Source organism: Peromyscus leucopus, unplaced genomic scaffold (genome assembly GCF_004664715.2).
Source record: "Peromyscus leucopus breed LL Stock unplaced genomic scaffold, UCI_PerLeu_2.1 scaffold_570, whole genome shotgun sequence".
Lineage (NCBI taxonomy): Eukaryota > Metazoa > Chordata > Mammalia > Rodentia > Cricetidae > Peromyscus > Peromyscus leucopus.
In genome coordinates this window covers 1-15,763 of record NW_023505476.1, presented here as the reverse complement: position 1 = coordinate 15,763, position 15,763 = coordinate 1, and the positions used below count along the sequence as shown (strand labels likewise).

Below are 15,763 nucleotides of genomic sequence, written 5' to 3'. Positions count from 1 at the left end.
TCCGAGCGAGCGGCAAAGTTGGATCTGGGCGGGCGGTCGCTGCGGCAGAGGATGCTAGTTCCGGCAACGCGGGCGGGCGGGGGGGCTGAACGCGCGATCAGGAGGGAGGGACAGGGAGGGAGGGGACCAGAGGGAGGACAGAGAAGGGAGGGTACAAGGGGCGTGGGGCACCCGGAGCCCGCGCTCCGGAAGTGAAGCGGCCACTCCACCCGCTAATGGATGCGCAGCGGCCGCCCAGCAGACAGCTCTCGCGCCAGGGTGAGTGTTTGGACAGCTACAGCTGGGCGAGGACCCGAGCGCGCAGATCCTGGCCCTAACCCCTCTCCTCCACCTGCCTCGCTGCTTTGCGAGGTGCTCTGAGCTCCCCTGTCCCCGGTTGAGGGCGGAGGGTTGGGGGAGCCAAGGGTCAAGCTTGCGGGCGTTGGGATGCTATGTCGCTGGGGAGGTGGTGATGCTGGAAATAGCCAAGGGCTGGTCTCAGACACCCAAGTGCCCGACACCAAAGCTTCAGTTTACCCACGACCTGGGGGTTGCGGGGCGGGGGACTTCAAGGAGCAGAGGAAAAGGAGAATAATCTCGCTGCTTGCAGCCGCGGTGGTTGGGAGGTAGGGCTCACAACATGGCGGGGACGGAAAAAAGCAGAGGGGCGTAGCGAAAGGGAGGAATTGACCCGGAGGAAGATGCAGGCCTGTGGTGCATGGGGGCGTAGAGGAGAATTCAGGCTGCGTATCACAGCACTGCTCCTCAACGGAGAAACTGAGGACCCTCAACATTATCTGAAGGTCTCATGCCCTGCAGGTAGGCTACTGCCCCAGGAGAGGCCCAGGAGGGTCGGATTTGGTATCTCCCACCACTACACACACACACACACACACACACACACACACACACACGCACACACCTGGTTACCACCATTCCACCCAAAATGGTTGAGGACTAAGCAGACTGAAGCTCACTTCAGGCACATCTTGTTTTCAGGACGCCCCGCCTAGCTCCCCCGCCCCTGTTGCATACTGCGCCAGAGCCCCGCGGTTACCAGATGCCGCTTCTCTAGGGCGGCAGCGCTTTGAGCTAAGGGTCGCTCGATCGAGGCCTAGGGGAGGATTACATGCTGTGAATTATGCGCAGCCAAAGTGTGTGACGATTTGAGGGTGTGTGTGTGTGTTGGGGGGGCGCGTGAGCGCGGTCCAGCCACGGTCGCCAGGTTGGAGGCTTTTCCAACCAGCATTCTAATTTTGGGCCCTTCCTTGCTTAATCTCAACCCCTGGTTCTGCTTCTGGTGGATTTAGCCCCCCCCGCCCCCCCGTTTTTCCAAAGTGGCTGAAACCTGCAGAAGAACCCATCCTTTAGGGGCCCCCCGGAGGGAGATCTGAGCATGCTCACTAAAGAGAATGGGTTTGGTCTATGACAGACAGTTTACTGCAGCATGTTCTCACCGGGCGGTGTGACCAAGAAATCAGGCCCATTGTCAGCCTTTGCTTAGGGAAGGATTGTGTGCGGATACCAACGCCCCCGGTTGCCGGAGATAGTTTGATGGATGGAGTCACAGTTTACACCACACACACACACACCACACACACACACACACACAACACACCACCACCCCAAGCTTATGTAGGAGCTGAGAGGACCCCATGTGCGTAGGGCCTTTGGACGTCAGCACCGGATGTGCTTGGCATTTTATTGAAAGCTTCCAGTAGCTTCTCTTGCCAATGCGTCACCAAGGCCCTGTGAGATGAGGGCTTTCATCGCTCCAGCCTTTCAGGTTAGGATAGGGGTTTAGGAGGATTTTATGAAGGTCATGTGTCTAGTTTGGTAATTCAAGTGGGGTCTTTGACCTCAGAGTCTGGTTCCTTTAACAGGTTATCCTGTGGGCCCCCTTTATGTGAAAAATACGAAACCCTTGCGATCTCTCACATCCAAACATTTTTTCATGACCCTGTTGTACATCAAGGGTATTTCACTTGGGGGTCTTTTTTTTTTTTTTTTTTTTTTTTTTTTTTTTTTTTTTTTGGTTTTTCGAGACAGGGTTTCTCTGTGTAGCTTTGCACCTTTCCTGGAACTCACTTGGTAGTCCAGGCTGGCCTCGAACTCATAGATATCCGCCTGCCTCTGCCTCCCGAGTGCTGGGATTAAAGGCCTGAGCCACCACCGCCCGGGGGGGGGGTCCTTAAATTTTGGGGTGTGTGTTTGTTTGTTTATTTATTTCTTTATTTATTTATTTATTGGTTTTTTTGAGACACGGTTTCTCTGTGTAGTATTGGTGCCTGTCCTGGATCTCACTTTGTAGACCAGGCTGGCCTCGAACTCACAGAGCCTGGCTCTGCCTCCTGAGTGCTGGGATTAAAGGCATGCGCCACCACCGCCCGGTGTGTGTTAATTTTCAGTATATATATATACATGTACATGGGTGTTTTGCCTGAATGCACGTACATGCACCACATGCATGCCTGGGACCCTTGAAGAAGGTGTCAGATTCCTTGGAACTGAAGCTGTGAATCACCACATGAGTGCTGCTAGGAACCAAACTTGTGCTTTTAACCACTGAGCAATCTCTCCAGACACTTGGGGCTTCTTTCTTTCTTTCTTTTCTTTTCTTTTTTTGAAAGCCATCCCTTGTAGGCAGGATTACCTTCAGGGGAAGGCCTCACAAGCTAATCAATTTTAGTATGACAGTTTTTCTGTGGATCTGGGTATTCAAAGCCTTTTGTTTGGTTGTTTTTGTTGTTATGGAGACAAGGTCCTGTAAATAACCCCAGGTAACCTCATACTCCTTACATAGCCAAGGATGCTCTTGAATGTCTGATCCATCTGCCTTTACCTCTTAAGTGTTGGGTAATGGGCATTGCCACTATTGGCTTATGCAACGCTGGGGTCTAACTTCCTGCATGGTGGCAAGCACTCTACCAACTTGAGCTACATTCTTAGCCCCTCCAGTGTTCTTTACATTTCTGATTCCTCCAAATACTCCAAGAGAAGGAAATTCACTCCCATATTTTACAAGGAAATCTAAGGTCTGGACTGGTCCCAGGTCCCCATGCTCCCAGGCACAGGGTGAGATAGCATCTTGCTCCCTGGTTCTGGCACACTGGAGCAGCCTTTAGCATTTTCCAGGAAGATGGAAGCTGCTCCTGAGGCAGCCGCTGCCTTAGTAATGGCCAGCATCTCTGGCATATGGCCTCCCTCAGACTGATGGGAAATGTTCGGGCTAAGGGTAAAAATGGTTGTAGCATCCTAACATACACCCTATAAGGTCTCTGAAAGGCACAGTCAAGTCAACATTTCAGTTGGTATAGCACAGTGACTCCATAAGAATATGGGTCTAGTGATGTTACGAATCTCTTAGCTTACATAAGCACACTCTGTGATGTTCAGCCAATTAGAAAGCCACCTAAGGTGCTTCTCTGAAGGCATCCCCATGGCTAAGTGACCATGCTGTCACAGGACCACCCCTTTTACACTCTTAGGTCTCCCTCTCCCTGGAGAGCAAGCTGCTTCATGGATACTTCACTCTGGTGTGGGCATGCTTTCTGCTCTTTGCTTTTCTCTCAATGGCCCAGTCCAATTTAAATGACAGGAAGTGTCTTAGTTACTTTTCTGCCTCTGTGGCAAAGGATCATGACCAAGGCAACTTAGAGAAGAAAGCATTTATACAGCTTCAGAGGGTGAGTTCATGACCACTGTGGCTGGGAGTATGGCAGCAGGTAGGCAGGCACGGTCTGGAGCAGGAACTAAGAGCTTTCTGATCCACAGGGCACCAAGATTGACAGTGGGAATGGTGTGGACTTTTGAAATCTCAAAGCCACCCCCAGTGACACACCTCCAAAGTCCTTCCCAGACAGTTCCACCAACTAAGGACCAAGCATTTGAATACATGAGCTATGGGGCCCATTCTCATTGAAAGCACCACAGGAAGAGCTGGGTTGGTAACTTACCATGTGTAACCCTGGAAAAGCCAGGCTAGACACAACCAAAGACGATTGGTTCGTAACTCCAGAGTGCACTTATTTTTCTGAGGTTCCATTTTTTTCTGTTATACCCATTAAAATCATTTGAATGATTCTGTTTAGTTTTGTGTATGTCTTTTTCTTCTTTGGAGACAAGATTTCTCTATGTAGCCCAGATTGACTTCAAACTTACCATCCTCCCGCCTCATCTCACAAATGCTGGGAGTGCCCCCACACACAGTACAGTTGGATTTATTTTTAAAGCTGGTTCTCATGTAGCCCAGGCTGGCCTCAAGCTCCCTATGTGGTCAAGAATGATCTTCAGCTCCTGACCCTCTTGCCTTCATTTCCCAAGTGCTGGGATTACAGGCATGGACCACCACGCCCATTTTATGTGGTGCTGGAACTTGAACTCCAGGCTTCCTGCATATATGCCAGGCAAGCCTTCTGCAGACTGAAGAGTGTCCCCAGAACTAGGTGGGCTTTTTCTTCAAAGAAGTGTAGCAACTATCTTCTTTAGGATGTTCCATTAAATTGTGCAGGACTCACCTTTTTTTATCCTTTCCTGAACTGTTACGTTTTTATTAAATGCATTAATCTTTATTACTAGATTTTTGGCCTAAAAACACTTTATTCATTTTTGTGTGTACAGGACAGCTTGATTTGGCTGAAGTTAAAACACGTACACACTATTGTATGGAGGTGGGAGACATCTTCCTGAGCTGGAAGCTGAATACTCGGCCCCTTGATTCTTGAGGAATATTCTGGAACATATAAACAGGTATTTAACTATGTCTCCTGATCTCATCTTTCCAATGGTGGAGGTCTCGAATCCTGCCCACTGGTGGGGCTTCAGGGTGGAGAGATGGGATTTAAGCTGGTCCCACAGGCAAAAAGTACAGTAAGGAAGGAAGGGAGCTCACCAGAGTCGGGTAGACACAGGTGCAGTGGGAGTCATAGCCCTTGGTCCGCCCCAGTCCCATTTCAAACTAGAATGTGGGTGTGTCCTGGGAAGTAGAGGTCTGTATAGTAAAAAAGAACCTCTGTTTCCCTAGGAGTCCTTGCCATTTTGCTCTGTGACTCCCCAGCGCTTTGGTGTTAGAGTGGACGCTGCCTCCCACTGACTAGAGAGAGCCGAAGTGACAGGAAGCAGATGACGGGAAAAGCAGTTTCCCAGGTGCCTCACAGTGACGAGAGTCAGCACCACACAGCTGCCTACGGCTCTCAGAAACAGCATCGAACCCACTGCAGAGCCACAGGGCTGATAACTGCAGCCCACCCCACCCCCGTTCATCCTGTAGTATCCATCAACTTTGCCGAGGGTCTGAAGACACCCAGGAAGTGAGTGCCTGGTTCTTGATACTAAGTAAAAGGACAAAGCCACCCACAAGGCTTTGAGCTGTGAGCCAGGCCAGGCCTAAGCGCAAAAGCGTATCCTGAGACGATGGCAGTGGCACTGTTGGAGGAGTGGTCTAAGATCATGAATGTGGATGACCAGAAGTCACTGATGGTGACCGGCATACCCTCGGAATGCGGTGAGTCTGACATCCAGGCGGTCCTTCAGGAGGCGCTGAAGTGTGTGGGCAACTACAAACTGCTAGGCAAGATATTCCAGAAGCAAGACAACACCAATGCTGTTTTACTAGAACTCCTGGAGGACACAGATATGTCTGTGGTCCCCAGTGAGGTGCAGGGAAAGGGGTGTCTGGAAAGTGATCTTTAAGACCGCTAACCAGGACACTGAGTTTCTCCAAAGACTGAACCTCTTTCTCGAAAAAGAAGGGCAGACGGTTGCAGGCATGTTCCGAGCCCTCAAGCAGGAGGGAGTGACTCCAGCCACCGCGAGCTGCTCCTCGTCTGAGTTACTGGCCCATTTGGTGGGGCAGGCAATGGCTCAGACCCCAAGGTCTCTGCTGCCTGTGAGGTACTGTAAGTTGCGAGTATTCTCTGGAGCACGGTACCTGCCCCAGAGGAGGAGTCCTTTGAGGTCTGGTTTGAACAGACCACAGAGATAGCCAAAGAGTGGCCCATCCCTGAGGCAGAAAAGAAAAGTGGATGATGGAGAGCCTCCGTGGCCCCGCCCTGGACCTCATGCACATCGTACTGGCGGACAACCCATCTGCCACTGTGCAAGAGTGTCTGGGGGCCTTTAAGCAGTGTTCGGGAGTATGGAGAGCCGTAGTCCTCGCAGTAAATACCTAAAGACCTATCAGCAAGAAGGGGAGAAAATTCAGCCTACGTGCTCCGCTGGAAACTCTGCTTCGAAGAGCTGTGGAAAAACGGGCTATTCCCCGAACATTGCTGACCAGGTACGCCTGAGCAGGTCATGGCTGGGCCAACCTTAACAACGTTCTCTGGTGCCGGCTCCGGGAGCTGAAGGATCAGGCCCACTACCACCTTTTTGCAGCTGATGAAGGTGATACGGGAGGAAGAAGAAGAAGAGCCTACTTTGAACATGAGAGCAGGAGGAGTCAGGGAAAGAGAGGGTTATAGCCGCTGGACAGTGCAAGGAGCAACTGAGAGCATACCCCGACTCCTTCAACCTCTTGGGGGCGCAGGATAGTGCTTGACAAGGCTCATCTTTGTTAGGGTGGGGGGTTTCTCTAATATACAGGATTGAAGACAAGCATTAGAAACAAGTCTTTTCTTTTTTCTTTGTTTGGACAGGGTCTCACCGTATAGAGCCCAGGCTGGCCTTGAGTTTGCTCTCTCCTGCATCAGGCTCCCAAGATGAGTTCTGGGATTAGAGAATGTACCACCACTAGTGTCCCATCTGGGCTCTAAGTAGATTGGTTTTGGACTCTAAAGTAGATTGTTAGTAAATACAAGACCAAGTTCCTAAAATACCTAAAACTCCTGTACATTAGTTTCCTTTAAGCACACCAATGGTCAGCCAGATAGCTGGGTTGGTAATGCTGCTTGCCAGCCTCTTCAGAGGGGGTAATGATGTGAACAGGAATTAGAAACTGGCAAAGCAGGAGCCGGAGAGATGGCTCAGTGGTTAAGTGTACTTGTTACTCTTACAGAGGAGTTCAGAAACCAGCACCCACATGGTGGTTTACAGCCATCCATAACTCCAGTTTCAGAGGATCCAGCACCTTCTTCTGTCCCTTTGGCACTGCACACATGTGTATGCATACATACGTGCAGAGCACACCCATAAAATAAAAATAAATAGATCTTTAGAAAAAAAAAGAAGGCAGTTTAGGAGCATTTCAAGAGTGGGTTCTCTGACTCACGAGTGCACAAAGGAGCCCTGATTTCTCGTTGTCACCTTCATAGAGGTTACACTTTAGGTGGGACTGGACCTCAGCCAGACACTAATCCCTTTGTAAATAGCTTTAGAAGTAGATCGCTAGATTTTCATGATAAAAATGCTTATATCTGTTCCCCAATTTTAGCCCATCTCCTAAATGATTTTAGGGTTACCTCTTCAGAGAGAGAATTTTATAGTGCCTTGATTGGGCTTTACTGGTCTCATTATGAGAAAACCAGCCGGTGGTGTGGCACACACCTTTAATGCCAGCACTCGGGAGGCAGAGCAGGCGGATCTTTGTGAGTTTGAGGCCAGCCTGGTCTACAGAGCGAGATCCAGAAAGGCGCAAGCTACACAGAGAAACCCTGTCTCGGACAAACACAAAAATAAATAATATTAATTAAAATAAATTTAAAAAAAAGAGAGAGAGAGAGAAAACCATTGTCTTCTGGTCAGAAAAATGGAATCTACCACTTGCCTAGGTGGAGACCTAACATTCCAAACTAACCAAACATAAGAGTTAATCCTGTTGGAAGGTCCATCACCTGCTGATGGATTGCCCATTAGGAAGGCGATTCACCTAATCCCCTTAACGAGATCGTGTACCCTTTCTCCCCAGGATCTCTGCTATCTGTATAGTCCACTACAGAGCCACCCAAAAGAAGCATGCTTTCTCTCTTCCTCTTCTGTGTCCCTCTGCAGGAAGGTTTGTCCCCATGGTGGAAGGACCAACTCCTGCAAGCTGTCATTTTATAACACACACACACACACACACACACACACACACGTAATGTTTTAAACCACATCAAGAAAACCAGTGTTGACTCATACCATAAAAGAATGAATTGAACCTTATTTAAAGAAAAAAATAAACAGCTTTTGCGATAAAGTTTGAAAGATGAGATGGAGTGGCTTGTCGGACATTTCCTGTCTCAAATCAGCAAATCCTGTTAGACTCTGGAAACTTCCTCCAGCTCTCATCCATAGTTTAAGCAGTCACAGGCCTTTACTAGGGATCTGGGAGCAGCCTTCCTCTACCAGATGAATTAGGACCATCATGCCTTTGGTTTCTAATGTCACTGCAGAGTGTCCCCTCCACACACCTTTCTTCTACTTCATGTAGATGGTTCCAGAAGGAGCTGCAATGTCAGTCTCTCGACCCATGGATGGTTCACCTGGTCTGTTACCAAGAGTACACAGCCATAGAGAGATGTCTTGAGAAAAGATGGACGTTTAGAGACATGCACAGAATTGACGTGCACGGAGTGGTGTGACTGCCACTCTGGTCTGTTTAACCACAAAGACTTTAACTGGCAGCAGTGAGCAAAGCAGAGCAAAGGACCTCACAACCTGCTGAGGTGTGTTTCACCTAAACCCTACTCCATTTGTGCGCAAGCTACTCTTTGTAGAGTGGTGCGTGTGTTTGTGGGGTGTGTGTCACTGGTGTGGGTTGCTGTGTTACTCTTTATAAAGAGAAAGAAGCAAAGGCCAAATGAGTTCAATGGTCTCAACACCAAATGCTCAGCAGTGATACCTGGACAGAAGCCCGGAAGGGACCTTTGGAACCCGCCCTCCCTAGCTGTGTATCACTCAAACGTGTTTTTTCCTAGTTCAGTAGAAGACTGATTTTGAGCAAATAGTATTTTAAACTCCTTTAAATCTCAAACACACAGCAGGTGGCTTAAAGTGTCCTGATGACCAAGTCTCAGCATGATCAGTGTTCACCCAGCTTGCTTTTGTTTCTTAGACTGACCCATTTGCAGCAGAACCAAGTTCCCCTGCCGGCACTGGTGTGCCTCTTTCAAGCTTTCTGTAATTGTACGTAGACTTGAAAACTGTAGTGTCTTGTGTGTGTGCGCCCCAGGTTCAAGTGCACTAGAACACCATGAACAAACAACACTTACATGCCAGGCAGAGCTCTGCCCAGTTCATGCACAGCCTTGTGGTCGGTCCTTGTGTGCTGTAAGCAAGTGGCTTAGCTTCTCTGAACATCAGTTTCCTCATCTGAAAATGGGCTGCCATTAGGATCAACGGCACAATGCCCTTTACGCACTTCAAGTAACGTTTGGAAGTTAGAAACCCCTCGCCACACTGAGGTCTTGGTATTGTCGTTGATAGTTGTTGTCCGCTCAATGCATGCTCTCCTGACTTCAGGCTGTGTGGAAACAAGTAGAGATGGAACAGGCTGCAGTCGTGATGCTCCCACCGGGAAGCATTTTAGCTCCTTTGCACTGGCTGTCTTCCACATCTGGATAAATATTCCAGAAGTGCTTGGTGACCTAGTTGACTTGATTTTGAAATGATAACATGCTCTTCCGGATTGTGAGTTGTGTAATTGAAGAAAAAGAAGTTGCAAGAGAAGTGTTTTTTAAAAGTCATCATCTGCGATGCTTTATCTTTCTGAAATGCATTTGTCAACACCGCCTAACCACAGTGATTGTCATTATTGGCCATTGTATCCTGACTTCATGTGGCTTTGTGTTCCTGAGAATGGCCTCACCATTGTCACCTATTAACAGCTGAAAAATTAAATGTTACCCCTGTGAAGTTATGAAATAAATCAGAGTTAGTGAAATCCTGAGGTTTTTTTTCTACTTCCTATATAATATGTCTGAGTGAGTGTTTGAAGGTGTTTCATCACTAAAAACAAAATCAAACTAAGGGGACTGGAGAGATGGCTCAATGGTTAAGAGCCTTTGCTGATCCAGAGGACCTGAGTCGGTTCCCAGCACCCACATCTGGTGGTTCATATGTACCTGTATCTCCAGCTCCACGGGATCTAACACCCTCTTCTGGCCTCTGAAGGTACCAACACACACATGGTATTCACACACACATATAAAAGCAATAAAAAAAATTAAGAAAAAGAAAGTTAAACTAAAGTCAAAGGCCTTGAACTTTTCTAGGCAAGAAAACCTGTGAGCAGAGGACTATAGTAACTACTTGAGTGGTGTCTCTAGGGGCAAGACAGAGCTTGGCCCACCCATCATTAATTTCCCTGTTAAATGCACAGGTTCAGATGCAGATAACCAACTCACCTGCTCAGGAAAGTAAAAGCCCAGATCGGCGGTTCTCCAGCCTTTGTTATGCCAAGGGTAAGAGGACCTAAGGGCGGACTCTGCATCAGGCTGAAGTCAGATCTGTACAGATCCTGTGGAGATCTGTACAGAGGGAGTGCCGCTTGCCTTTGGAGGCCTTGAAGTTGTGTCACCTCTCTGGAGTGCATTGGAGAGCATTCCATATTGTGTAGACACACTGTGACAAATCCATTAGGAGTGAGTCCCCCAAGGGATGCCCTGCTCCACATCTCCATCAGGTGAGCAAAATCCTTCCAGGAAGGGCTCTCATCTCATGTCCATCTCCACTCCTAACCCTCAAGGATGGAAAAAAATCCAAGATCCCTGAACCACTGCTTAAGTTCACTTTCCTCTTCAGTAGGTGTCCCCGGTGGAAGCTGCAGGCCATGCCATCAGCTTCCTGCAGGTTTCAGGACATTGTGTGGTGGTATTGTGTTCCCCAAAATATCGTGTACCTTAATAAACTTATCTGGGGTCAGAGAACAGAAAAGCACTAGTTAGGCAGTGATAGCACACGCCTTTAATTCTAGCATTCCAGAGACAGAAATCCCTCTGGATCTCTGTGAGTTCAAGCCACATTGGAAACAGCCAAGCATGGTGACACACGCCTTTAATCCCAGAAAGCCAGCTTTAATCCCAGGGAGTGGTGGTAGAAAGCAGAAAGGTATATAAGGCGTGAGGACCAGAAACTAGCGGCATTCGCTGGTTAAGCGTTTGGCTCGTTCAGCATTTGGCTGGTTAAGCATTCAGGCTTTTAAGCAGCAATTCAGCTGAGAGCCATTGGGATGAGGACACAGAAGCATCCAGTCTGAGGAAACAGGACCAGCGGAGGAATTGCAAGGTGAGATAGCTGTGGCTTGTTCTGTCTCTCTGATCTACCAGCATTGACCCCAATAACTGGCCTCAGGTTTGATTTTATTAATAAGAACTTTTAAGATTCATGCTAAACATTGGTGTCATCTGATGTCCACAGCTGCACCAGCCACTCAGGCTTGTTCATCCTGCTAGCTTTCTGCTTCCAAAACTAAATGCAAGGTTGTCATCAGTTTTACCAAATGTCCACGATGTTCAGCAGATCTTCCGGACATCCATGGTTTGCTACACAAATGGCCAAGGCCAGCGGAGTCTTGGGTTGTGGAATATTCCTTTACACTGTGTGAAGATGCATCACTGTGATTGGTTTAATAAAAGGCTAAGCAGCCTATAGCTAGGCAGGAGGTATAGGCGGACCTCTGGACAGAGAGAGCTCTGGGAAGAAGCAGGGAATCGCTAGAGGACACAGAGAGGAAACAGGAGGTGCAAGATGGAAGAGAGGTAAAAAGCCATGAAGCAAAATGTAGATTAATATAAATGGGTTAATTTCGGTTATAAAGTTAATGGGACAAGCCTAAGCTATAGGCCAAGCTTTCATAATAATAAGTCTCCATAATAGTAAGGTTTTTTTTGTGTGTGTGAGCTGGCAGTCCAAAGAAAAATCATGCTACAGTCTTGATTGAATGCCTGTCATCTGTAAACTGAAGTTTCTCAGTCCCTCCCGGTCTCACCTGGGCAGCAGCCATTTTTATAAAATAATCACTCAGAGGCTTAATACTAATTACAAATTGTTTGGTCTATGGCTCAGGCTTATTGATAGCTAGCAATTAAATCTTAAATTAGCCCATTTATATTCATCTATGTATTGCCACATGTCTTGTGGCTTTATCTGTGTTCTATTACATCTTGCTCTCTCCCCACCCCCACCCTTGTGGCTCACAGTATCTCCTCTGACCCCGCCTTTCTTCTCCCTCTATCTCTCTTGGATTTCCCACCTGGCTGTCTCCTGTCTTGCCATATGTCAAAGCAGCTTCTTTATTAACCAATGGTAGCAACATAGATTCACAATGTACAGAAAGATCGTCCCACAGCAGCCACCCATATCCTTCACTGAACCCTAGTCTTGCTCCAGGGTTCTGCAGCCCTTGCAAACCCTCAGTACAAAGCTGCTCTGTCCCCTCCATCCCAAGGAAGACTGGAAGGTGGTAGTAGCATTCCTGCAGGCTCTGCATCAGCTAGGCTCTACTCAGGAAGATATTCATTTCTTTCTGGTGTGTGTTCATCCCTCTGACCCACCACCCACTGTCCACTTAGACCTGATCCTGATGGTGTTATCCAAAGCAGAGGGAAAAAAAGCAAGAAGAAAATAATAATGATTGCAATCTGTGTCCAAGACAGTGCTGTGAGCCTGGGCAAAGCAGGAAGGTCAGAAATCACTGATGAGAAGGGACAGAGCCTGAAGCAGAGTGGAGAAAGAGGATCCAACACAAACAGGTATTGTCCAGTGGGCTCCACCAGCAGAGTCTTTGGTGCTCTAAATACCTAGAACCAGGGCCTGGACAGATAGCTGAAGGCATTTGCCAACAAGCCTGATGACCTGAGTTCAATCCCCAGAATGCACATGGTGGCAGGAAAACCTCCCCTGCAAGTTGTCCTCTGACCTCCATATGTATGACACGGCAGGCACATGCATGTAAGCATGTGCACGCGTGGGCGCACTAAGGCCAAGGCAGACATCTCACTTATCAACCTATCCTTCCCAAGGGACTGAAGCAGGAAGTTGCCCTGGACCAGACCTCCACGACACTGCTCTTCTCTATGCCCATGTGCTCCTTGACATCCCAGATGGACATCCTCATAAAGATCAGTGAAACTCCAGGAGCACAAACCCAAATCAATGTGCCTGTCAGGAAAGGTGTAGGGTTTCCCTCTTGCTTTCCAGATACCAGCTGGGACTGCCCATTAGTTGTCAGGGTTTTTTTTTCAACACCAGCTGAGGCTTTCTCAGCCACCCCACCTCTGCTTACCAAGGGGGACGGGTGGCAGTTGCTAAGAACTGTGCAGTGGCCATGCTGGGAGCCACTGCGAAAGGCTTCACAGAAAGGAAGATGTTCCCCCACTCTGTCCTGCCCAGACCTGTCCCTCCTCCACACAGTCTGCCCTGTGCTGGTCTCTCCAGTCTCCAGAGGTCTTTCCAACAAACGTAATTACCAAAATAAAAGCTTTCCTGAGCAAATAGTTGTCACAGAAGTCAATTTTATATTGTTATTTGAGCAAAAGACAGTATAAACCAGATTGATGGACCATGGAGTCTGGGCCTGTCCACAAGTCCTTTATACGACCAAGTTATTGATGGCATGATCTAAAATGTATTCCAGGGGCTGGGGACACGGCTCAGCAGTTAGAAGAACTGGCTAGACTTACAGAGGACTCAGGTTTAGTTCCCAGCACCACGTGGTGGCTCACAACCATCTGTAACATCAATTCCAGGGGTCTGATGCCAACTTCTGGCCTTGGAAGTCACTGCACACACCTGGTACTCACACAAACATGCAGCAAGTACCCATATGTATAAAAGAAAAACAAGTAAATGCTCCAAAAGAAAAGAAAATGTATTCCATCGGACGTATTTTGGCTCAATTTATACATTTCTGTTCCAGGAGGAAGGTTGGCACAGCTGCTTTCTCAACATCAGGACAGGAGTGGGGTAGGTGGTATGTACCTAGGCTGGGTATCTTGGGGTGGAAAAAGCACCCAGGACCAGGGCCACTGAGATGTCTCAGTAGATAAAGTGACTACCTTACACCCCTGACAAGCTGAGCTCGGTCCCTAGATCTCACGATGGAGAGAACTGACTCCACAAAAACTATCTATTATCTATGTGTCCTCTGAACCCCACACACGCACTGTGGCCTGAGTGCCCCTACACACATCATGCACACACAATAATAACAAATCAAAAAAATTAAAAGGAAGAGACGCATCGACCACCTACTCCAACACATAGAGTACCCTGGCATTTGTTGTTGACATCAGAAACAAAAGACAGATTTAGAAATAGATGAGAATAAAATGTAAAGATGGACTGTGTGGTGGTTCAGCAAGGAAGGGTGCTTGCCAACAAACCAGACTACCTAAGTCCAAACCCCCGGAACACACGTGGTAGAGGGAGAGGGCTTACTTCTCCTGCAAGCTGCCCTCTGATGCCCTCACATGCATGCTCTGGCACTCACCCATCCACTCACATACACAAATAAAGAAGCCTGGAAGGAGCTATAAGGAAATGATATTTACATAGAGGAATGATGAGAGAAATAGCTGCTGATATGACATGAGAAAATATGACAGGCACAAGACACTGATGCTATTGTGCCACTGGATAAGGAGGACTATTAACTCAGTGGGATCCAGTACAAACTGCCCTCGGTGTCATCTGAAGCTGGGAGCGACGTGGAGGTGCTTGCCAGGGGAGGGACCTGGGCACTGAGCGGACACCTGCCTGCAGAACGGGTTTCTTTAACGGCTATTGAACCATTCAGAATTTCTAACTTCCTCTGGGGTCAATTTTAATCATTCAGATTTTCTGTTTTTTCCATGTTTTTACAGGAAAAGACACAAATTTGTCGATCTCCCTTTCTTGTTTTAAATTATTAATACTTTGTGGTATGGCTTCATTTTCATTCTGAATCAATCTCTCTGTCCTAACCTATCTATCTATCGCTTATCTATTTATCTATTATCTACCAATCTGTCTGTTGGTCTGTCTATGTGTGTTCATAATTTTCCATAAGTTTAGCTATTTTATTAATATTTTGTGGAAAATCAGCTCTTACTGTCTTACCATCTCCATCTTCACTGAGTTAACTTCCATCCTTAGCTTTATTCTGTCTTTCTTCTCATCTAAGATTATTCCTTGTCTTTTTATTTTTTCTAATGCTGGGTATAAGACCTAGGGTTTCACACCACTGAGCTATCTCTCAGCCCTGGTCTTTGTTATTTTTCTTTCACAAATATATTGAAGCATAGAAATGTATGGCCAAGTATCAGTTTTAATATCTCACATTTTGGCAATACTAGGGATTAAACTAGGACAACACACATGCTAGGCAAGCACTGTATCACTGAGCTACATCGCCAGTACCTCTATTGTATATATGTGTTTGTAAATATATATGTATACATTATATACACATATATACTTATATGTATTTTTAAGTTCTTGTTTTGTGTGTGTCTATGTGGTCAGGCATATGCACATGAGTGCAGTGCCTGCAGAGACCAAAAGAGGGCACCAGATACTCTGAAGCTGGAGCTACAGGTGGTTGTGAGCCACTCAATGTGGGTGCTGGGAACTGAGGTTGAGTCCTCTGCAAGAGATGCAAACCCTCTTGACTGCTAAGCCATCTCTCCAGCCCATTAAATATTTTATAGTCTTTTTTATTCAAAAATTTGGCCAGTGGAGGGACAGAGTAGCATCACCATCTTTTCATTTTAAGAATTTGTGTGTGTGGGTGTGTGTGGGGGGTTCTCTGTATAGTTTTGGTGTCTGTTCTGGATCTCGCTCTGTAGACCAGGCTGGCCTTGAATTCACAGAGATCCGCCTGCCTCTGCCTCCTGAGTGCTGGGATTAAAGGCATGAGCCACCACCGCCCCACCGCCTGGCATTTTTT

At 47.5% G+C, this 15,763-nt stretch overlaps 1 long non-coding RNA gene and 1 pseudogene across 1 annotated transcript; both read left to right on the top strand.

The window, feature by feature from the left end:
* The first annotated feature begins 639 nt into the window (after positions 1-639).
* Positions 640-5,045, top strand: LOC114702677. Its single transcript, XR_003736031.2, has 3 exons — positions 640-798; positions 4,600-4,728; positions 5,003-5,045. It is a non-coding gene; the product is annotated as an uncharacterized LOC114702677 (long non-coding RNA).
* A 79-nt stretch (positions 5,046-5,124) lies between these two features.
* LOC114702676 lies at positions 5,125-6,467 on the top strand (annotated as a pseudogene).
* The last annotated feature ends 9,296 nt before the right edge of the window (positions 6,468-15,763 follow it).